Source organism: Tachypleus tridentatus, chromosome 12, assembly GCF_004210375.1.
Source record: "Tachypleus tridentatus isolate NWPU-2018 chromosome 12, ASM421037v1, whole genome shotgun sequence".
Classification (NCBI taxonomy): domain Eukaryota; kingdom Metazoa; phylum Arthropoda; class Merostomata; order Xiphosura; family Limulidae; genus Tachypleus; species Tachypleus tridentatus.
In genome coordinates, this window is record NC_134836.1 from 71,462,199 (window position 1) to 71,488,561 (window position 26,363).

At 33.0% G+C, this 26,363-nt stretch overlaps 1 long non-coding RNA gene across 2 annotated transcripts; it reads right to left on the minus strand.

The window, feature by feature from the left end:
- Positions 1-2,218: 2,218 nt before the first annotated feature.
- On the minus strand, positions 2,219-26,079 carry LOC143233570 (uncharacterized). 2 transcript variants are annotated; one of them, XR_013018232.1, is made up of 3 exons: positions 25,762-26,079; positions 22,594-22,670; positions 2,219-3,246 (listed from the first exon to the last, which is right to left on the minus strand). It is a non-coding gene; the product is annotated as an uncharacterized LOC143233570 (long non-coding RNA). The 2 variants fall into 2 exon arrangements; XR_013018233.1 differs by having other exon boundaries at positions 25,773-25,854.
- Positions 26,080-26,363: the final 284 nt, after the last annotated feature.

A 26,363-nucleotide genomic window follows, 5' to 3' on the forward strand; every position in this document is an offset into this window, starting at 1 on the left:
AATTTAGGGCAAGAATAGAGGTAGAATGGATGAGAGCCATTCCAACTGAAGCAATGAGGGTCCGTTTCACGCTCATAGGCATCGTGGTCCTTGCCACCACAATGAGCACATATCAAGGAACCACAACATGATGTCTTCGAGTGACCAAACTGCTGACACTGGAAACATTTGAGAAGTTTTGGAATGTATGGTCGTGCCTTGCAATTACGATAACCTGCCTTGATGGTGGAAGGTGCAAATAATGATGCAAATGTTAAAGTGAGGACATTAATCAGCATCACAATTCCACCTCTGCAAGTGGAGATACGCCTCACTTCAGAAACTCCTTGGGTGGAGAAACCAGCGAGGATCTATGACGTGGGGATGCTCTTTAAATCCCTCTCAACAATAACTCCTCATGATGAATTCAAAGTAGGATGAGGCGTAACCTCAATAGGTATATCACCAATCACATTTGAATGTGAGGAGTTCACTGTGTTGAGATATGAATGTTTCCACCAATACGTCACCAGAGTGAAGTGAATGACAATTGTTTATTGATTCCTCCAACAGTAGTCTCAAATGTGTTTTCCTTCTTAATGGTAAGATATATGTATTTGTTACTATTACTCCTTTGGTTCACTTGAAGGAAACATACGAAAATATTGAACTTCTTATTGATAAAGTCAAATATAAAGAATGTGTTTGGCTACTTTGTGGAGACCTAAAAGTCTTTTGAAAGTTGTTGGATTAACAGTACTGTTACACAAAGTTTCTGCGTTTGTGTGTGTGTGTGTGAAATGGGACAAGCAAAGTACTAAATCAGCACCAGATAAAGAAGTTATGGCCACCCGGAGCCAGCCTGATAGCAGGACAGAAAACATTGAACATAAATGTTTGGTTGACCAAAGAAAGTCCTATTAGCTCCACTTCAAATTAAAGTGAGCTTGATGAATCAGTTTGTGAAGACCTCAGACAAAGATGTTAACTCTTTCAAGTCTCTGTATGGACAATTTCCAACTTTTTCAGATGCGACACTTAAAGAAAGAACTTTGTTTGGTTTCAGATTAGAAAATTGACTTTTGGCAATGTTTCACTTCAAGTATATATGTGTGTATAAACACAATAGCTTACATACTGTAGATTACATTTATTGTTAATAGGCGATTAAATGAGCAATATAAAAGAATAATGAATTAAATAATTCATTACGATCATTTGTCCAGGTTTTCAAATTATTGTCATAATTGATAATACCACCCGAATGCACTGGGCATATCCCATCATTCAGAAATAATCCAAAAACCAATGTCAGTCCAGTCGAACATCATGGAAAATCGTAAAAAAGAAATTAAATTCAGTAATGATACAAAGCTCAGTGTTCACACTTACAACGATTCAACTTCTCCTGTCTAAACCTCGTTTTGGAAACTCAGTTACCATTAAATACTTTATAAAAGAAAGCAAATGGATAGAAGCCGGCCATCTAATATTTCGACTAATCGTACTTCTGACATCCACAGTTCCAAAACAAAAGATATATAAAAATGTATACCCTACTATAATATGTTTGTGTGATTTTTATTTTATCATTATCCATGACAGCTGACTGGATAAACATCACTGTTTGGATTTTGACTGATAGTTGGGGTTATCCCATAGGCATTATCCATTATGACAATAAGTTGGTAACCTGAACCAATAAAATGAATATGATACTGATATATATATAAAGAAATTTGGGAATTAACCGAAATTATATAGTAAAGCACTTTCATACGCAAATAGAAGTTATACAAAAACAAACAAAACCAATATGTAAGTGGTACGCAAACACTTACCATACTGTTACTAACACCATGTTAAACATAATAATGGATATTTTAATTTTTTTTATTTATATGTGGAGTCATTGTTAAATCTTGCGTAACTCCAATATAAAAGGTAACACTGACTTTGTAGGTATATTTGATATAGTAAAGACACATTCACCACTATCTGTAAATATTTCATTTTTTTATTCATATGTGGGGACATTATTAAATCATGGGTGACTCCACTGTAAGAGGTAAAATTTAACACTAGTTGTTGTTCCAGCAGTGTAGGTATATTTGATACAGTAAAGACATGGTCACCACTATCTATATATATTTTCAATTTATTCACAAGCTTCATAATTCTTCTAATTATTTGAAAAATCAACAGAATAAGTTTTTATGTGCTTTTTCTCAACACATCATAAAGGAATAAAAATGTTTCATACTTTAAATTAAATGTAAGAAATATATTTCCATAGATAAGTATGAAAATTACGTGACTATATGTTTATACTTTTATATCATCACAGAACCAGTTTTATGTTTATAATTTAATCTAATGTCCTGAAGTATTTACTTACAGTCCAATTATGTTTTAATCATAATATATATATGTAATTATCATCATATTTTAAACTTTCTCTGTTAATTTGTATAAAAACAAATAAAATTATTTATGGCATTGTCAGTTCATCACTAGATTGATTTATGACGTCTACAAACTAAACGGTAAAAGAATGTTTCTATTATTCGCTCTGCTTCCCGATGATACAGAGGCGAGCTTACATATTTACAACGCTAAAATCACAGGTTTGATTCTACTTGGTGGACAGCGTAGATAGCCTGATGCAGCTTTGCTATAAGAAAATACATTACTATTCACTTACAAAATCTTTCTCAACTGTATAGATAGCTTTTCTCCAGAATTACACAATTCACTTCCAATATTCACAAATCTTGTTGAAACAATAAATTTCTTAATTCTACAAAATTTCGTTAAAAGAATAGATAAGCAAACAACTAACTGTAAGCATAAAAAGTGTTTTATTCATGGTGGAACATATTACATGTTTCAAGAATACATTGGTTTGTCTTCTTAAGAAACAGAAACATATGCTCACCATTTTTTACCATCAGTAAAACACTTCTTTATGTTTATAAATCACTGTTTGTTTACTTACTGTTATAATTACATGATGTTCTTCACAAATAATGTGTTTAGTTAAAATGTTATTGATCAACTTAAGGTATTATTCAATACTTCCTACCAGTAGTCATATCCAGTTACAGTTTTAACGTCTTTACTTAAACCTAGTTTTTATTAAGTTCTTGTTCCACACTTTCAAGTCTTTCTCTTCATCAATCACCGTTGTTGTACATTTAGCTTTTCAAACAACACTCGAACTACAAGTGTAGAAGTCTTATCTCTTTTTTTCCTTTCCTTAAGTTTCTGATAAAACATGTAAATAAGTTAAAAATATATTATATCGTTATAAAAATAAATGAATTAATGGGCACTCTGTAAAACATTTTAAAAGGAGATTTCATTATATCATACCTTTGCTATTAAAGTTAAGTACTAAGTTTATATTATAAATTCATAATAATATAAACATTTACAGTTAAACAATGTAAGCAGGTCAGGGTAATAATCAGAGACTCAAAACTTGTAAAACTATTCACAAACCAAAAGAAGGAACTGTGTCGATAGAAATGTTTATCAGATTAGGATAAACTTGAGTTTTGTTCTTTATTCATTGTCTTCATAAGATTTAGAAGTTTTCGTTTCTTCAAACACTGGAACGTTTCTCCAGAGACTCTGTGCACCTAATGTAGCTAGATAATTACTTTGTGGTACAAGAACTATTTTGATCACAGCTCTTTTACTTCTTCAAGAAACTGATCAATTCTTCTCCTGCGGTTTGAGATGTATGATGGGAGGTAGCTGGTTACTTTTATTCTTCATTCATTGTCACCAAGAAGAAAAATTGACAATTTGGTAAAATGTACACTTTTATTGATTAGTGTAGCAAGAGCGGCTCTTTAGAGGTGTCACATAAAGATATTCTATGTTGAGTGAGAAGCTTTAGAAGTATTGTGTTGTTTGTGAGAAACATCTTTGTTATAACTTCTAACTAATAAGTTTCAGACATTTTCACATTTTAATTATAGACAGTGCTTGAAATACTAACTCGTCAGCAATGGAAGATGAACAACGAGTGCGTCAATCTTAATTTTTACTTGTTTTAAGCGACCTTTTCTTCTTGGTGAAATATAGATAGTTTATACTGTCTCGTCCTTTCAGGCGACAGTTCAACAGAAGTGGCCGACATGTTGAGGAACTAGTTTCAAAGCTGAATCAAGTTATGTATGGATAGAGTCGATAATTGGTGTGTCCCTTTTGCAAAATTTGGCATTAACTAGGAGTATTGTAGTTGTCTGTTGACGTGTGCTTCCCAGTGTGCATGTCGCAGTAGAAATTTAGATTCTTCAGACCAAGCGACGTTCTTCCTGTTCTTAGCTAACAGGAGTGAAATCCAGTGTGGTTTTCTGCTGATGTAGCCCAATATGCTTCTGCGCATCATTGCTGTAAAGAGTGGTTATTGTGTATTTGTGGTCTTCCTGTCAGCTTGAAAGAGTCTGGCCACAAAGTGTTTTTCCGCAAAACTGTTGCTCACTGGATTTTTTTTATCACCATTCTCTGTAAACTCTGGAGACTGTAATGAGTTAAAATCCCATACTTTTTCATATGAAATTAAAATCAACGCTAATAATACACATAGTATAAACCAATAATTTAAAGATGTATCTGGAAATGTATTTTAATACATTTTAATTTCTGAAGAAAGAAAATTGTAACCAGTCATTTAATTTATTAATTGGTTGATCTATTAACGTTTTTAATGAAACTTTGATGTTTCAAATGACTTTATTACAACATAAACTAATTTTAATTTACTGATTTGTTGTTCGCCTGCATTGTATCGGGAATAAACTGTTAGGGCCATCTGATCAATGCTTTGAGTATTACTTAGAAACACAATTTGATTTGCTGTATATGTCCATACTTTTATATATATAAATATGACAGAGAGATGAATTTATTGGTAATAGTAAAGTTGAGAAATATTTTCACAAAACTAGCTTTTGTATTTTGAAATAAACTTAATATTAAAGGAAGAATATTTATTAATATTAAGGCTTAGCATATACTAGGGCCGGGCATGGCCAGTTGTTTAAGGCGCTCGACTCGTAAACATGCCTCTCTTTCAGCCGTGGGGGTGTTATTATACGATAGTTACTCACTCTATTTCTTGGTAAAAAGTAGCCCAGGAAATGACGGTGGGTGGTTATTACTAGCTGGCTTCTCTGTAGCCTTACACTGCTAAATTAAGTACGGCTAACGCAGATAGCCCTTTTGTAGTTTTGCTCGAAAATCCAAAAAACAAACAAACCATATATTAGAGATTAAAATATTGTTTAAGTTTTGAGTCACACTATTACTACTACTTGTAAGAAGTAAGAATTATTTTCATTAAACTTGTATAGTTTGTATGGTATTTGAATTATTATTGTCAATAACAACTCGGTGAAAATGAATTCAACCTACTATTTATGATAAATATGTAAAAGGCCCCCATTGGCACAGCGGTATGTCTGCATACTTATATTGCTAAAAACCGTGTTTCGATGGTCGTGATGGGTAGAGTACAAATATCCCTTTGTTTTCTTCCCCCACGAGTGCGGCGGTAAGTCTATAGATTCACAATGTCAAAATCAGGGGTTCAATTCCCCTCAGTGGACTCAACAGATAGCCAGACGTGGCTTTACTATAAAAATCACACAATTTTTGGCCCAGCATGGCCAAGTGTGTTAAGGCATTCGACTCGTAGTCCAAGAGTTGCGGATTCGAATCCCGGTCGCAACAAACACGCTCGCCCTTTCAGCCATGGGAGCATTATAATGTGACGGTCAATCCCACTATTCGTTAGTAAAAGAGTAGCCCAAAAGTTGGCGGTGGGTGGTGATGACTAGCTATCTTCCCTCTTGTCTTACACTACTAAATTACGGACGGCTAGCGCAAATAGCCTTCGCGTAGCTTTGCGCGAGATTCAAAAGAAACAAACAAAATCGCTTTATTTCACCCGTGTAGGTTAAATTGCACGTGTCACGACGTTTGAAGCGTTATTTTCAAAATTTTATGAACTAACATTTTTAACCACTTACGTCAATGAGATTAGCATCAAAATGTAGTTCATAATCTAAATTTTAAAATTATATGTTTTAATTTCTTAATTTAAGAGGAAATGTAAAGAAAAAAGTTAAGTATGTGTTATTGTATGTCACATAATACGTCCAGCTGTCTTGTTACTCAGATTCTATTTCATCACGCCCACTATTCAACATGTTCAAATATTTAAAACAAACAGAAACTCGAATTTGAGATATAGACATGCTAAATATAAAATAAGAACCTCTCTCTTCTATGATTTGTCGAGATAACAATACATTTAGCAAATCGACTTGAGTAACTCCGCCCTTCAAACCAATCATTTGAAAGTTCTTAAGTTGTACCACCGACTACTATGACCAATAGAAAGAATATTTTACCGGGTACGTAATTCTGACAATTGTTTGTATGCGATCAATAAGACGTTGCTCTGGAAAGGAATGGGATTTTTTCAACCCACATATATTTCATAAAATATAAAATCATAGATGTTTTTTAAGAACACTCCACTGACACAATTTCATGAACGTATAATTTTGTGTATGTTTTCCTTCTATCTAATGCAAAGTCGACTTTCGCTTATAAGTGATTTTGAGAATTCCATTACTCTTTGACTTTCCTTCAAGCCTTCTTTTGGGTCATGTCTGATTCTTTTATATATTATTAATAATTTCATCTGTGATTCTGAAAAAAACTATAGTAACAATTATTTGGCGCTTTTTTAAAACCAAACTAATTTTATCACCCATTATACAGATATTTGTGTGTTCAACTTGTTTTATACGTTTTTACAGCAGTTTCTTAACTTCACATATGTGATTAAGATACAAAAAAAAAAAAAGATTGGTACAGTTTTCCATGTTGATGATAGCCTCCAGCAGGGAAACTGTTGGTGTGACTTCTAAAATTAACAATTTTTTTTCAGTTTAAAAATACCTCTTTGGTATCCTACACGTTTTTAAGGTGCTTCTGTTTCTATTTCTTCTTTGTGAATATACACTATACTTAAAGCAAATACGCATCTATACAATTTGAATATAAATATCTTCAAAGTAATGTTAAAAAATCTAGTATTCTTAAAGGATCAGTGCAAAATGAAACACTAGTATCAAATTATAATTAAAAATTTAATTCAAAACCCTTTTAACCACTGAAGTTCTTTTGCCACATTTAGTCCAATTCAGACATTAAACCTTAGGACGTGTGAAACTATTTTCAAAGAAATATGGCCAAAAAATATCTTCGCTTGAAGATTAGCCGAAAAGCTTTTTGCTTCATCATCTCAATCATTTAATTTCCATGTTATAAATTTATTTTACGATGCATAAAGAAAAAGTATTTTCCGTTTTTATAGTCAAGCTTCACTTAAAATTGAAGATAACGTTGATCTAAAACAAAATTTTCTCACACCAGTAGCCAAAGATCGAATTAAAGTGGGGTGTATAAGTAAAATATCCTGTTTCTTTATGTTTATAATTTTTTAGTGAAAACTTTGGATTCCTGAGGTTCATCCGTCAGAACGTATCTTGTGTACTTTTAACCTCGTTAACAGTTAAACCTTATAACAGAAAAACCAGTAATTCCATAACACTAACTAACGAATGCACATTAGCTTAGATACAAATATCGCAAACATATGGTTAAATTGATAAAATATTTGTTATCAATTTTTTGGCGGCAGTAAAAGTATATTTCAAATACTTTTCAAACAATAAATAACACATAATTTCTTTTCTTTTTTCTTTGTATGTACATCTGGGTTGGTTGTTTGTAAAAGTGAGACATTAATATAAGATTCTAAAGTTATAAGTGATACTATTGTGATCATATTCATAATCTTACGTATACATAAGCAATATAAATTATTTTTTTAATCAACACACATGGTGGGTTAAATATTAAAGTCAAAGGAAAACTTAATGGCTGTAATACATTTAAAAGCAAGATGGGTGATTTCGATTCAGGTGGTCTTGCTGTAAAATTAATATTGTGTAATAAACGAAAATAAGGCCTAAAATTAAAAACTTTGAAATAACCTGTGATATCACGTTTGTAATTGCCTTCACTATATTTACATTTGTATATTCCTGCGTCTTCCAATTGTACGTCAGTCAACACTAACTCGCCGCTATCTTACCTTCGTATTCTCTCGCTACTTGTCACTACTTCATTGAGATGAGTGTATTAAGTTATTGGTTCTTCTCCTTCATTAGTACGGGCTTCTTTTGTACAAACTAATATAAGAGTGGAACCACGTTCAATTTCGTGGACGACTTTAGAATCTGAAGCAAGCAGTAAACTAATGTAAATACAGATTAATTGACTTAAAATAGCCATAGATAATTATTTCTCTCTGCCCTGTACGCTTTATATGTAGCTTTGTTTTCTAAGTGAAATAACACTGTTACTATGGGCACAAAGTATAGTTATCTGAGTGATGTCGTGAACTGATGTAACACTGTTAGGTGAAAAAACTATCTATAAGAATATTGATATTAAATTTAATTGTTTTCTCAGTGTGTAAGATGCCTGAACTAGGGAATTATAACGTGTTTATATTATGCGGTACCAAATTAAGTAAATTAACAGTAATAAACAACAGAGAAAACTTTCTTAAGATTCAGCGTGAAATTTAGGTACAATCAAATATAATATATACAAAGTTTCTCTTTGCAACTTCTTTCTTAAACCAGTCTTAGTAGGTAATGTATGATATTAATCAAAATAAGACCGATAATAAACATAATATAATACACTAGTATTTGCGATGAAGAAGCCGTATAGTTACGGATACGTTTATTTTTCGCATTTCATAAGCCATAATCTCATTTTTTATTTGTGTGTGTGAGGTATTTCTCCCAGTGTTCCAAGGCTTTAAATATACACCACATGTTACATTATATACGTAAATACATATGTATACACAGTGGTACCTCGGTCCTCGAACGACTCCCTTCTCGAAGAATTCAGTTTTCGAACATATTGTTTGAGAAAAAAATGTCTCGGTTGTCGAACATAAACTTGGTTCTCGAACCAAGCTTGGCGTGGGCCGAAAATGGTCGAAGGGTCGTTCGGGTCATCAGACGGGTTATTTCGGGGGTTCGAGCTAAAATCTGCTGTGAACGTTCTCGTTTTTATTTTTTATTTTTTCCAAATATTCTGATTAAATGAACCATAATGGGGTCAAAGAAGAATAATGAAAGCAACAAACAAAATGGAAAGTTGTTAGAGACACAATAGAGGTGAAAACAAATTCCATAGCGAAGTATGAGAGTGGTGTTCGCGTATTTAACCTTGCTACACAGTTTGGTGTGGCGAAGTCTACAGTCTGCACCATACTGAAAAATAAAGACGTCATCAAAGGAGCTGATATTGCAAAAGTAGTGACAGTGCTTACGAAACAAAGATCACAAACAATGGAAAAGGTAGAAAAACTGTTGTTGTTTTTGGGAAACGAAAAACAATTAGCTGATGATAGCATTTCTGAGACCATCATTTGTGAGAAAGCAAAGCATTCTGACCTCCTGAAAAACACCGCTGGAACGAGTGCTGATATAAGCGATGCCTTTAATGCTAGTAGGGGTGGTTTGAAACATTTAGGAAGAGAAGTGGCAGACATAGTGTGGTGAGACATGGGAAGGGTGCCAGGCAGAAACAAACCTCATTAGACAAGTTTTTAGTGAGAAAAAGGTCCAGTAAGTCTCAAGCAGGTTTTAGCGGTGCAAAGAGACAGAAAAGAGAAAGAACCCCATAAGGAGAGTTACCTGATGTATTTATGGAAGGTGACTCCCCTTCCAAACAATAGTAACCCTCCTACTCTCCACGTTCCTCACCACCTTTCACTTACGCCATCAGCTCTCCTCTGCACAGGTAATGTGCAGTTAAATTTTCATTTGTTTTTTTATTGTGTTTATACTTTTTGTGGTTGATTTTATGCATGTAAGTATTATTATACAGGTATAAATAAGCAATATTTTTACTTAAAATACTTCATAATGCGTAATGTTTGGAGGTCTGTAACTGATTAATTTAATTTACAATTTTTCCGATAAACTGGTATAAGCGTCAGTTACTCAAGCAACTACCTGATGTAAGTGTCAGTTGGTCAGTCTGACTTGTAACTTACCAACGTTAACAAGTGTGTTTGTGCTCAACAAAACAAGTAGTCATCATTCAAAGCCAAAAACTGTTTTGATAAAGATAGTAAAAGCCACAACCACGACTATCCACAAGGATCACATCGGTAACGTTTCGGATGTATAGCCTTGTTCATGTGCAAAAACACGATACCGGTTTATGTACATTATGTAGTGAAGACACAGAGACATTGAGACATTTATATTGCCTGTATCCAATGGTTAAACACTAGTATTTAATATTATTTTATTTGTTCGGGCATGGCCAGGAGGGTTCAAATTCCCATCGCACCAAACACTCTCGCCTTTCAACCGTGGGAGCGTTATAAAGTGACGGTCAATCCCACTATTCGTTGGGAAAAGAGTAGCCCAAGAGTTGGTGGTGACTGGTGATAACTAGCTGCTTTCCCTTTAGTCTTACACTGCTAAATTAGGGACTTCTAGCGCAGATAGCCTTTGTCTAGCTTTGCGCGAAATTCAAAACAGTGTCTTTAGGTAAAGCTTCACGGTAGAAAACTTTGACATTCTGGTTACAGTTATTAAAAAAAAACATGATTACAAAAAATAAAACAATAACGGAATATTAATCACAAACACGTTTCGTTTTTTCTTTTTCAGAAAATCGTAACAAAACGTCAAATTGATATGATTATCAACTACTGTTTTATTTTAAATATAACCCATCTATCTATAAAAATTACATACTATGTATATATTATATACGGTGGTTTATAATTTCTAACAATATTTTAGTGGTTCTAGCAAATGTGAAACTTGAGGCAAAATGTTAATTCTAAAAACATTTTCAGGTTCAATTTAAACCCGAAATAAAAATAACTGTGTGAATAATGTATTAATTTACACACATTGACAAGTAGTTTCTGAGTAACAACAGGTCTATACAAATTGACAAGTAAAGTTGTAATTTCTAAGTAACAAAAGAAATTCATATATCACGAAATGTATTACACGTACCTATCCACGCAGAAATGAATGATGAGTCTGCATAATATATTCATACACAAAACACAATACTCACTTAGAATCTCAGGTTTAATTCAGTTTTCAATTTACACAATAAATATAAATAAATGTTATATTTCAAATTATTTTATTAAAGAGTTTATTTGTTTGAAGTGAAGACCAAAGTTCAATAAGCTGTCTGTGTTCTGTTCACTACGGGTGTTGAAACCTGGTTTGTGACGTTGTGAGTCCGTAGAGGTATCGCTGTGTCACCGAGTCATAAAAAGTGCACAATGTAAAGATCTATAATTTATTTTGACTTGCCAATGAGCGTATGTTACCGAGCACAAAAAAAGAAACACAAAATTCGTGTAAATTATATTTGTTAAGAACAAAATTGTTTATAGCAGCTCAGGGAAAGTCTTTGAAAGGATATATAAAACTGAGAAACATACACAGTTGGATTGGTGTAGGTAATAACAAAACTATGAAAAGATCATGGAAAAGGTGAAACATTGAAGAAGAGTGTAGATTAATAGGTGAGTAAGAAGACAGACATTCTCGATGAAAACGTCACTAAACTGCCGAGGTTGCTAGAGTGCAAAACTGTGTTTAATGATATATTTTCCACAGCAAAGCTACAGCATCATATAGTATCAGGATTTACGTCCACTTACCACAAATAGTGCATTTGGAATAATAGGATCTACATCCACTTACCACAGACATTTCAGTTGCAGCAACAGCATCTACATTCCACTTACCAGAAATATGTCATTTGGGGCAACAGCATCTACATTCCATTTACCAGAAATATTCCATTTGGGGCAAAAGCATCTACGTCCACTTAGCACAAACATTACATTAGAAACAGCAGGCTATACAACCACTTACTTCAAATATTTCATATGGAACAACATAATCCACATCCACTTACTACTTGGTGGATTTGGAATATGGACACAATATAATTCTTCCTAATAATTCAGACATGTTGTAAAGTTATAAATAAATATAGAAGTTGATGGTTTTCAGATTTAAGATAAAACCATTATAATATATTGTGTGTGTATTGGTACTTTTGTTTTTAAAACAAGTCCAAATGGTTACCTCTCGATGTGGATTCCTTTACATGACGAGGGAACCTTGTAGGACCTTGAAGGAAAGAAGAGGATTCTATTGGTTGAGAGGCGTCGGAGGCACTGAAACACACCACTTTGTCGGTAAAGTCCTGTAGCTCGGTGAATTTGTGATGCTTTCCCCTAAAGTCAGTCATGTGATCCTGTTGGGCAGAGGTAAACTTAGAACTGGTGTTGAACGTCCTCAACGGGTATTATGGGCAGTATGTCTGATGCTAGTGTTTGGGTATAACACTCACAAAACTATGGCATAGCTACACTGTCCTAGTTGGGTAGTGTAGCGCATCCTCTTGTTGTACTCCATGGAGGGTGGGGTCAATGAGTAATGAATCATTCTGTATTCCTTACGGATAATAAAAATAATGAATATCAAAATAAAATAAAATTCAATAGTAAACGATCAATCATAAGAACAAATGGCTCCCTTTTACATTCAGGAGTAACCAAAGGGGCTGATTAGCTTTTCTGAGTTTGTCAAAAAGCTACAATATGAGAAGATCTCAGCTGAAATATCTAAAACACAAGATAGCACAGTCCTCATGAAATTGAAGTCCATTGGGAATATACTTTTCAAGGTTACTCCCATGCTAATCTAAATTCCTCAAGAGGAGTGATCATGAAGAAAAATTTACTTAACATTCCTGAATCAGAGATCCTCGCTTGTTTCTCCAGCCAAGGTGTTTCGGCTGTTCGGCCTCTCTCCATTTGTAAAAATGGAACAATTTGGATTACAAATGTTCTGATGGTGCCGTTTAATTTGCTATGTCTACCTGCTACTGTGAAAGCAAATTATCTGTCACATGTTTCCATTGCTAAAGGTTCAAAGATTCTAAGAAATCTTGTTGTAATTCTTTGACACGTGCTCGTTCTGGACGCTAAGGCCACAACAGCTATGAGTGTCAATCAGACCCACATTGCTCTAACTGTAATGGTTCCCAACCTCCATGTTTTCGTCTTTGCCCTGAATTAGCAAAGGAAAAAGAGGTGTATTTTTTGAAGACCATAAACAACATTTCTTATCCAGAAACACATAAACTGTTGTTTTCACTTCCACGTCTGATGTATGCTGCTGTACTCCACTCTATTGGTACAGCGGAGGTACAGACAAATCTGTCTGATTCTCTTATAAAGACTCTCTCATCATGTGAAGAGTCTTCTGCCCTCCAAGGATACACGTATTAGTAAATCTACGTCTTCTCCTGTCTCTTTTGCAGCTTGGACCTCTCTCCATCGGTCCCCCCGAAGTGCAGGCCAGTTATTAGTTGACGCACTCACTCATTGAATTCTAATTTTCTCCAACATGGACCTGCCTCACTGTCCCGTAGCAGGGTTCTTGTTGGTTAATAGACCTCTTTCTACTGAACAAAAACTAAAAGACACTGCATACAGTTCTTCTACATAATAAAAATGGCTACCTTCGTACAGTGGAACAGTCGAGGTTTCCATTTCAATTTATATGACACTAAAGCCTCGATTTATTTCAACCATCCTGTGTGTCTCTTCTTACAGAAACATTCCTTAGGCCTGTTGCTGCTGTAACCTATCAACGATTTTCCTTGTAAAGGACCGACAAATTGTGTGATGGATGAGTTCTGCTGGTTAACTAACTGAAACATAGCTGTTAAAGTTCTGGGAGTACCAACTGAAACATAATTGTTAATGCCCTAGGTACATTGAGGAAAAGAATATAAATATGGCAGATTATTCAAATAGGTTGCACTAAAATAATAGGAAAAAAAACACTGGTAAGTCAGCTTATTGGTGATTTTTGTTTGGGACGTGGGAAACACATAAAACGTAATTTCCAATGAGAATAACGTAACTTTAGAAAAATGTTTACATATGTGACATTCTAGTAGTAAATAATTCCACAAGAGCAGAAAACATGGAATCAACATCTTTCACTCTTTCAGCATATTTCCTATTATTGTCGACAACTAGAGACGTTTTTGAAACTCCTATAGCTTTGTTGTGACGAGTATGGGTTTTTAATTAAAACTACAAAATACACTTTTGATTTGAGGGATGTCACTGACTCTCCATCCGTTTTGTCAAGAGAAAGTACCAATCTTTAGTAACAAGATAAAGAAATGTTGTATTGTAAAACTGTACAAGTTTGGAATCAGGACAATAGAATATCGCTTCAGAAACCACAGGATACAAATATAGGGAAGATTTGTATTCAATACAAATGATAATCAACAATGTTTGGCTTTACAAAAATATCGTTGATATACAATAAATCTTGAAATGAGGTATAGTTTTCTTCTAATGACGAATAACGTGTAGAAATTCAACTGAAGAGAATACTTAAGCAGAGATTAGGACTATGAAGATGAGTTGTTTGGAAATGATAGTCAAAAGATGGCAGTACTCCTCCAAAGTGGACTGTTTCTGTTATTAACAATGTAAAAACAAACCATTCTTAATTGGCCTGCTTTACTCCTGAATAAAAAAGCAAAAAGATTGCCACATCAAATCTCTGAAACCTGTTACAAGAACTTATCAGAGGTACATTTCAAAGAACCTCCTTCTTCGGTGATCACAGCAGTGAGTCTGCAAGTCTACTGGCTAAAAGCCGGATTTCGATATCCGTGATGGGCATTGTATAGATAGCCCTTTGTATATATTTATGCTTAAGAACAATCAAAATAATTTGAAATCGTATGCCAAAATTAAAATTGCAGTGTAATATTATGCTATTAGAAGTACGAATGGTAAGAGCGCAATGACAGATCTCTTGAAATATCCAAATGAGGACAATTTAAGAAGATTGTACAGTTATATATAAAAATATGAGTTAGTAAATAATTTTCTCAAGCCTGAATAAACTTTAGGTAATTTGTTGAAATAAAGCACAACTAATAAAGTTCCTGTGACTGTCACTACGTTCGTTTAATCTTCTGTAGCTTTATAATATTTATTTGGCTCTATATAATTTTAATTAAACTGACTGAATGTAAAAATAGAAGGATGGTTACAGTTCGCAGGTGTTATGACTGAAATGTTTATAAATTGCATCCTTCCATACATAATATATCTTTAAATTTTATGACAAGAATTAAATGTTTTTCGACCCGGCATGGCCAAGTGGTTAAGGCACTCGATTCGTAATCCGAGGGTCGCGGGTCCAAATCCTCGTCACGCCAAAGATGCTCGCCATTTCAGTCGTGAGGACATAATACTTGCGGTTAATCCCACTATTCGTTGGTAAAAGAGTAGCCCAAAAGTTGGCGGTGGTTGGTGATGACCTCCTGTTATTCAGACCTGTAATTCGAAATTTTGTGGCGTGAGTGGAACGCCAGGTGCCCCTAGGTAACAGTTTTGTAAATGACTACCTGTTTGTATTTCCTACCTGGGAAGTTGCAATATTACCAATCATGTTGTTTAATATGATATAAAATAATAAACAGTACAAACTATCTTTACCATCAGTCAAAATTATCAAACAGTCCTCAAGGCTTCTCACAATTCCATTATAAAAAATATCATTTAAAAGTCAGTTTTGAAACAGTGTTAAGTTAACATTAACATACAAACTGTTTATGTGTTTCCATAGAGGTAGGTTCTACACATTACATCATATTGCTACATCTAAATTATTATTACAACATTCAGTATAAAGAACTTTATAACAGGATGAAATTACTGGTTTTATATATAAAGCACATAGCGAACTCAAATATTCTATTTGTAAAATACGCAAGACTTCAAATATTTTATATATGAAACAAACTCATTTTTGATTAAGGTATATGTATCTAACAGGCCCGCCATGACCAGGTGGGTAAAACACTCGATTCGTAAGCTGAGGGTCGCGGGTTCGAATCCCCGTCACACCAAACATGCTCGCCGTTTCAGCCGTGGAAGCGTTATAATGTGACGGTCAATCACACTATTCGTTGATAAAAGAGTAGCCCAAGAGTTGGTGGTGGGTGGGTCAAAGGCCACAATTCTATAATTTCAATTCAGTTGATTACATTCTACCCTTATTTTTGAGCCGCAGTGCAACATCTTTGTGTAACGATCATGGGTTCTAAGTTGTCATTCTTTTATCCGGGTAATGCAACATCTTTATGTTCCTATCATGGGTTCTAAGTTGTTATTCTTTTACCCGGATAATGCAACATCTCTATGTACCGATCATGGGTTCAAACTAGTCATTTTATTATCGCTAGACTTATTTTTAAAATTTGTTTGTTTTTATATTGTCTTCCTTAAGTAATACTTTAATCGTATTATATGATTTCTTCGTTAAGAACGATAAACTATTGCTGCGGTTGCATCCTTAAACGCCACATTAAGCTGCTAATCAAGAATGTCAACGGCGAATACCAATATATCTCTACCTGATTAAAATACACAGAAATGGATTCAAACGTCGTTCAAAGCACTAATCTTCAGGATGGTAGACCATTTCTGTAACTTTCTACTTACTACTATTATCTCTACATGTTTCGTGAAAAGAATATGAATTTTTATTTCATTAATATTTTAAGCGATTCTGAATACCGATGTTTTCTTCTTATAATCCGTAGATGTACCGGTGAAGTCCATATCAGCTTTTTAAAGTAATATATCCACCAACTTCTGAATCCATCATTTCACTGATTGTAGGATCCTTAATTACACACAAGTCACAAGAAGTAATATATATATGTAAGTATTGAAATTAAACACACTAATTATTGCTTCAATTTTCTAAGTATTTAACACTAGACAATGAATCGTTTTATCCTACATTTCTGGTGTAACAGACAAAAATATGAAAGAAATATTTAATAAGTTGAAACATATAGGTCTCATTTGTTGTGAATGATATACATAAAAAGCTTGGTAATTTGACGTTTAAAGAACATCATATGTTTTTTATTTAAATTACATAATATTATCCTACTAGTAAAATGTGTGAAAATTTGATGAAATATATAGAGTTGTGACATTTAAAGTTATAGTCTTAAACTGAGGACATTTGAATTCATGTTTAGAAACTTGTTTACAAAACTTGCTTGTAAACAAAAGTTTCAACATTTGTGTATAGTAACAGAAATATGATATTAGATTGGTGAATCGAATAGTTTTCTAAAGCTCGCTGTGTTAGAAATTTGGCTCAGCTAAGTGCAAATATAACTGACAACTGTATGTTTTTTTTGTTTTTTTCAACTTATGTTATTGTAAGGTTTATAGTGTTGTTACATTTAACACACAACAACAAAATCAAAATCAGACTTCTTCAAAGTCACTGTTTGTATGTAATTATTATTTAAGTGTTGTTTAAGAAAAATTTAACACCAAACTTAAAAAAATGAGTACCCGTATGTGTTAGTGAACAAATTCTATGTTGTATCTTTTTGTGAAAGTATTAAAATTCATGTGTGGATTAAAGATAAAAATATAGTTATATTTTAGATATTTATTTTTTCTTTCAGGTAAATAAAAGGTATTATATTTTAGGAAATGAGATAAAACATTAACACTTTCCATTTAATATATATTAATTAGAGCATAACCTACTATTTTATAACTTTGATCTTCATGTACATATTCAGAGTAAATGAAGGGGTTATTGTGATATAATTTTTAAGATACAAAATCTTTGAAAATGTAGAATAAGTTTTTTACGTTGAGCTGAACCTCATGTTTAAATGTTTTAATGCTGTGTTTTTATCACCCAGATAAATCATGATTCTAGCCTATCTAAAAGTTTACATTGGATAATACACTCCTTTCATACATGTGGTAAAGCAGAATTTTGTATTATATCAGTGGTGTTGTCCCATGACTATCTGCACAAACAGAAATAAGCTTCAACATGCTGAGCATTGTCTGTGTGAATTGAACCATCTGTCAAGATTCCATTATTTTGAACATATGTTAGGACACTCTTGTAAGTGGAATGTAAGTTAATTTCTATCATTTTAGTATCTGCTTAGATTCATGTAACTTTAATAAGTTTAAACATTTCAAGTAACTTGTCATTCATTTTGCTGAAAAATTTTTGGTACCATTCAGCAGTTTAAATTAACCAGCATTTATTTATTGATATGTTAAGGTTATTAAAAAGTAACACTAGCCAAAATGAATAGTGATATTTACATATATATAAATGGACCATAATTTCCATGTTAGTCACATACAACACTCTGAGTAATTTATTGAGCCTTGGAAGTTTAAGTTGTCTTTATTAATAATTAAGTAAAGCAGGTAAAAGTAATTTGCTTCAGTTTGAATTATCCAAGTTTTGAATGAGGCTTAAATAGGAACTGAGATTGTCTTTATATATATATATTTTAATTTATAATAAATTTTCATATTCCTGTCTTTTAATAAGTGAATATTGTTTTTGACGTTTTTATCTTCAGTTTAACATGTGTGAAGAATAGATGCAGATGACTTAATACAGAGAAAAGAGATAGAATTTAGAAATAAATATAATACATTGAATTGTTATATAGTTTAAAGTAACATTTAAGGTGCCTTAAAGCTATGAAGGCTGTTTGAAAACCGAATCAATTTTTCCCATAAGAAATACTGTAAATTAAATTAATCCGTTACAAACCTCCAAAAATTACGCACTATGAAACATTTTAAGTAAACATATTGCTTATTTATACTTGTATAATAATACTTACATGCATAAAGTCAATCACAAAAACTATAAACACAATAAAAAAGCAATTAATTAAAATTTTAACTGCACTTTACCCGTACTGAGGAGAGCTGATGGCGTAAGTGAAAGGTGGTGAGGAACTTGGAGAGTAGGAGGGTTATTATTGTTTGGAAGGGGAGTCACCTTCCATAAAAACGTCAGATAACTCTCCTTCTGGGATTCTTTCTCTCTTCTGTCTTTTTGCACCGCTACAACCTGCTTGAGACAAACTGGACCTATTTCTCACTAAAAACTTTTCTAATGAGGTTTGTTTCTGCCTGCATTTTAAAACGTTTCTGAAGTAAGACATGGCATTGTTATTGAAAAGATTTATGCTGCAGTTTGCTCCAGCTTTATCAGGGTAAAAGTTTACCACAAAACTTTGTAACTCTCCCCATTTTCCACAGTGAACTAGGAACATCTTCCCTTCTCCCCTCCTCATCTGAAGAAACTTCTTTCGTTGCCTTCTGTTGCTGCTCCTTCTGAAGGTCTTGGAGTTCAGTGTTGTGGTCTTCCAACACATCATCACCACTTACATTTTAGCCCATACATTTGCCTAGTAAGACAATATCCTCGACAACAGGCTCAGCCTCAAAGCCTTTAAAGTCTCTTTCTGCTACTGAGTCTGGCCACAATTTGAGTGGTTCTCAAAGACACTTCCCACCAAGCTTTGTCTATGATTTTCAAGCAATGGAGGATATTAAAGTGATTTTTCCAGAACTCCATGAGGGTTAACTATGTGTCAGAGGTCACATCAAAGCACCTTTGAAACAGTGTTTTGGTGTAGAGTTTCTTAAAGTTCAATATGGCCTGCTGGTTCATGGTCTGAATGAGAAAAGTCGTGTTAGGGGGCAAGAGCATCACCGAAATGAAACTGTGCTCCTCCACCAAACCGTCCTCCAAGCCTGGTGGGTGAGCAGGTGCATTGTCCATCACAAGAAGGGCCTTGAGTGGCAACTGTTTTACCGTGAGGTAATTCTTTACACTTGGGGCAAACACTTCATGGACCCACTTCATAAAAAATTGTCTGGTTACCCATGCTTTACTATTAGCCCTCCACATGACATTCAGTTTACTTTTCAGGACATTATTTTTCTTAAAACCCTCGGGTTCTCAAAATGGTACGCAAGCAAAGGCTTAAGTTGTAAGTCCCCATTTGCATTACTACATAACAATAGAGTCATCCTGTCCTTCACTGGCTTGTGTCCTAGCAGTGACTTCTCCTCCTCGGTGATGTAGGTCCTCTTTGGCATCCTCTTCCAAATGAGGCCTGTTTCATCACAGTTGAACACTTATTAGAGAATAAACCCTTAGCTTCTACATAGTCCTTAAATTCCCTAATAAATTTATCAGCAGCGCCTTTGTTAAAACTAGCACCCTCCAAATGTCTCACCACAATATGTATGCCACTTCTCTTCCTAAATTTTTCAAACCACCCCTATTAGCATTAAAGGCATCACTTGTATCAGCACTCGTTCCAGGGTGTTTTTCAGGAAGTCATCATGCAACTGCTTTGCTTTCTCACAAATGCTATCACCAGCTAACTGTTTTTCGTTTACCAAAGTCAACAACAGTTTTTCGACCTCTTCCATTGTTTATGATCTTTGTTTTGTAAGCACTGTCACTCCTTTTGCAACATCAATTCCTTTAATGACCTCTTTATTTTTCAGTATGGTGCAGACTGTTGACTTCGCCATTCCAAACTGTGTAGCAAGGTCAGACACGCGAACACCACTCTCATACTTCGCTATGAGATCTTTTTTCACCACTGTTTTGGCTCTAACAACTTTTCTTCTTGAACGAGAACGTTCACGGAAAATTTTAGCGGGGTGTGGACTGAGCGACAGGTGCGGGTAAAATGTTTTGGGCAAGCTTGGCGTGGGCCGAAAATAGTAGAAAGGCCGTTCGGGTCATCAGTCCGGTTATTTCGGGGGTTCAGGCCACGACAGTTTGGTACGGGAACCGAGTTTATGTTCGACAACCGAGACATTTTTTTCTCAAAAATATGTTCGAAAACCGAATTGTTCGAAAAGGGAGTCGTTCGAGAACTGAGATACCACTGTCTGTATTTTCAGCTTGAAATACATTAAATAAGACAAATAGATACGAAGGACCTCATTATCAGCAGCAATTTAACTACAGCATTCTCTTTGAAGACAAAGTCTTTCAGGAACAATGAGATTAAATTTAGAATATTTAGAATAATAAACAAAGGCTATATCCTACTGCAACATATATTTGAAAAATGTATAGTTTAAACAATTTGACAAGACTAGAACTAGTTTCCACTTATAGTACTGTATATTCTCTACTGCCCTAAACGTCCCTTTGATATTTATATTGTACTGTCTTATTAGTTTAATAATTCTCCCATTACCTAGTTGATCACTAAATTATAATACTAGTTTCTAAATATTTAATTTTCTTATCTTGTATCGTACAGTTCTATTTCATTAATGTCATGTAGCTAAATATATTTCTATTCATTCATCAGACTTCTATGGTGGTTATTCTTCAATTATGTTGGCCTACTTAACTCTGTTTTCAATTTCTAATCCAGTGCTGTTTTCTACTATGTTGAGAAAGCAACGTTACCACTACTTATTAATAACCACTAAAAAATTACTTAAAGAAAGATATTTACATCTAAATCCAAATAAATAGAAAACCTATATTACTAATAAAATGAACAAATGCGACACACCAGAAATAAAATGAAAATTGAATCAAAGACAAAAAAATGTCATTTTTAAAACGTAAACTTGTTACGTTAAAGTGACATCTATAATCGCTACTGTAACTGTATTTCTAATTTTTATTATTAAAAGTATACTCCTTTATTTCTTTGTAATACTTTCCATGTTTGGTGCGAGGGAAATGCGAACCCGCGACCCTCAGATTAGGAGTCGCACGCCTTAACCCACCTGGTCATGCTCGCCTTTTCAGCCGTGGGGGCGTTATAATGTGACGTTAATCCCACTATTCGTTTGTAAAAGAGTAGCACAAGATTTGGCGGTGGGTGGTGATGACTAGCTGCCTTTCCTTTAGTTTTACACTGCTAAATTAGGGACGGCTAGCACAGACAGCCCTCGAATAGTTTTGCGCGAAATTTAAAAACAAACAATATTTTCCATTATTTACATTTATCACTATAGATTAACTTTTTATCGATAGTTGGCAGCAAACTGTACCATTTATTAAAATTTTAAAACAAAGTTAAGAAAAATAAATAAAATAGCAAATTTACTAAAGATCTTTTAACATTGAAATATAATTGTTAAAGTGCAATTTATGGCTACTTATTTAGTTTTAGGCATATTTTAATTATTAATTGTATATTGCTTTATTTCGATAGAATATTTTAAATTGTCAATAGAATAAAAGGAACATTACACATAGCTTGTATTATTACATATGTAATAGGTTTAAAAAGCTTTCCAGTGGCACAGTAGAATATTTGCGTACTTACAACACAGGAAAACGGCTTTTGATACTCGTGGTGGATAGAACATAGATAGTACAATGTGAAGCTTTGTGCGTAACTACAAACAAACAAACTGAAATTTACAAATGTGTCCACAACACTCTGTTAATAATTTTGTACACTTTATCGGAATTGTAGAATATAGGACATAGTTATTCATTCTCTATGACGTAATATAATTCAAATTAAACTTACTCCTTTTCAGTTGATAAACGAAGCCCAAGAGCTGTTACTAAGTATTGTTCACAAGCTGCAGTATTTCTTGTCAATCGCTTGAGAAAAAAAAAAAAAACAATGGCTCATCCAATTAGCACTCTAACAGCTTTGCACGATATTAAAAAAGTATGCAAAAATATGACATGTTTCTTACTCTTGTTTTGTTCAAAACATAAAGTGTGCCCTTTCTGAGAAGTGAAAAATATATTTAGTGTTTAGTAAATGTATGTCATTATATTATTAACAGTTTAAAGTCTTCTTCATCGTAGTGTAGTTATATATGATAAAAGACGATAAATTACAAAATTCCTGGGATTCACTTTCTCTATTTAACATTTCACTGTTTTACTTGAGGTTACGTGCATAACATAATTAAAGCACTTTAAACTATTTCGTGCTAACGTGAATGAAACTTATTCAACAACGTTGATTCGTGATCAGAAAACATACAACGCCAAGATTTTAATCAGTTCTCAAAAGAAAAGGTAAAAAATTCTTTAATAGGTTTAACAATAGCCTGTCTATTTATTACGCACATCTCAGATGAAAAACCATTCTCTACTAGATTACTCATGTGTCAAACGAGGGATTAAACACATACCTTTAATTTTATAATTCTACAAAGTTAAAGGTGACATACTAAGGTGTTGAAGCTTCATTTTAACTAATTTCCTGAAATAAAAATGGTTGCATTTAAGAACAAATAATAATGTTGAAACAAAAACCGTGATTGATTAAATCAAATATTACAGTTGTTTCTCCTTCTTGAAAAGAAGTTTCTTAATAATGAGAGGATGATTCTGTAATTTTGTATTCCAAACAAATGATAATCTGTGTTTAAACTAATATTTTATAAACAAACGAAGTATAGCAGTACTTAAAGGAAACAAGTATAGGAAACAGAAATATTCCTAATCAAAACAAATTACTAATTCTACTTACACAGATAAGAATCACTTTTTATCAGAAAACTGCGATTCTTATTACACACTGGTTGCGAATGAAGTATTATAAGACAGGAGCAATTTTGTCTAACCACGAGAGGGAGTAGAAAACCAAAACACTGGCTTAAGGGAATCTTTCATAAAACGAGAAAATACAGATTTCGACGCCAAACTATTAAGAAGGTGAAATATTCTAAATCCTTCTCATACTAGCATTATTAACTTTGTATAGATTATCTTTAAGGTATTCAAAAAAACAACAGTCGGAAATAATAGTGATAGTGAGCTTGGTCTAGACAATAGAATTTTTTTATTTGATAAAAGGAGATTAAATATTTAAAGATAATTTCAGAGAACTTACTCAGAATTACAAATTGTTTCATCAGTAGTAGCGTATTCTTTTATATTTTATCACATTGTAACCCTGTACTTGTAGGAATGTCTTGTTTTTTTTTATTTTATACTACCAACTTATTTTTATGCATTACTCCATTCTACAGTATGTTTAAAATACTAATTATGACCCAATAAGTGTTTTGATTCACTACACGTGATTGAAATATACTATTTTTGTTGAATTCCAAATATCATCAGTATATTATCACAAACATTGTAAAAGGTTAGGAGTGGTCCACATATAGCGTCGTAGTGTCTATTATATGCGTTGTGTCTTTAAACATTTCTTTCCTACATTAACCCATTATATGAGTGAAAATTTACGTATATGCATATATCATCATGGAAGTTAATTATTGTGTATTAATAAGAAAGATAAACTGTCCAACATTACAAGAAATAAACTTGTAGTCCAGTCTATCATCTAGCTCAACTCTTTCCACGGAGTTCTGATTCTTTCAGAGTATTTCAGCTATCATTATTGATTTCAGATAATATGTAAATGTTTTACTGTTTTTTAGAAGAGAAAAATAACGTCTTCATTTTTATCTCTTCGTCAGAGTAACACTTTCGATCGAGTTCTCCATGTAAATCGCTGGGTAGGGAACCACTCGGCAACAATAACGCCAGCTACTATACAAGAGAGTGTTGGACTTATTATAAAGAATCCATTACCTTGTCTGATAGGTTGCGAAAGTCTAAATCGGCGATTTTAAATATAACTAGACCATGCCATGACTTTGTTAGTTCGCACAGAGCTTATTTGTGTATTTTTTGAAAATGACAATGATTTTTTAAACTTTTGTTTTATTTAGATTATCTATTTTATTTGCAAATTGGTTAATAACATTTTGTCTTTATTTTTTTTAAATTAATTACTCTATTATCTCACATTAATTCCCGTTTGATGTTAGTAAGGTTTCGTGAGATCTACAAGGCCTAAACTTAGAGGTGTCATTGCAGGTATACTTATCTACATTGTTTGTCCTCTTACCTATTTCTAATTTTCTCAATATAAGAAAATAGATGCTTCTTGGTTATTGTGTAACCAGCTATTCTTAATGCATATGTAATTTTAAATCAAAGAGCCCGAAATTCGTTCTCACAGGAATTCTATAGAAACTAAGACTTCGCAATTTTTTTCTCTACAAACAGCATTTTACTTGATGACAAGTATTTCTTATGGGAAAAATTGATTCGGTTTTCAAACAGCCTTCATAGCTTTAAGGCACCCTAAATGTTACTTTAAACTATATAACAATTCAATGTATTATATTTATTTCTAAATTCTATCTCTTTTCTCTGTATTAAGTCATCTGCATCTATTCTTCACACATGTTAAACTGAAGATAAAAACGTCAAAAACAATATTCACTTATTAAAAGACAGGAATATGAAAATTTATTATAAATTAAAATATATATATATAAAGACAATCTCAGTTCCTATTTAAGCCTCATTCAAAACTTGGATAATTCAAACTGAAGCAAATTACTTTTACCTGCTTTACTTAATTATTAATAAAGACAACTTAAACTTCCAAGGCTCAATAAATTACTCAGAGTGTTGTATGTGACTAACATGGAAATTATGGTCCATTTATATTATGTAAATATCACTATTCATTTTGGCTAGTGTTACTTTTTAATAACCTTAACATATCAATAAATAAATGTTGGTTAATTTAAACTGCTGAATGGTACCAAAAATTTTTCAGCAAAATGAATGACAAGTTACTTGAAATGTTTAAACTTTTTAAAGTTATATGAATCTGGGCAGATACTAAAAATGATAGAAATTAACTTACATTCCACTTACAAGAGTGTCCTAACATATGTTCAAAATAATGGAATCTTGACAGATGGTTCAATTCACACAGACAATGCTCAGCATGTTGAAGCTTATTTCTGTTTGTGCAGATAGTCATGGGACAACACCACTGATATAATACAAAATTCTGCTTTACCACATGTAAGAAAGGAGTGTATTATCCAATGTAAACTTTTAGATAGGCTAGAATCATGATTTATCTGGGTGATAAAAACACAGCATTAGAACATTTAAACATGAGGTACAGCTCAACACAAGTACTTGTTTATAAAAAGTTATTCTGCATTTTCAAAGATTTTGTATCATAAAAATTATATCACAATAACCCCTTCATTTACTCTGAATATGTACATGAAGATCAAAGTTATAAAATAGTAGGTTATGCTCTAATTAATATATATTAAATGGAAAGTGTTATTGTTTTATCTCATTTCCTAAAATATAATACTTTTTATTTACCTGAAAGAAAAAATAAATACACTAAAATATAACTATTTTTTTATCTTTAATCCACACATGAATTTTAATACTTTCACAAAAAGATACAACATAGAATTTGTTCACTAACACATACGGGTA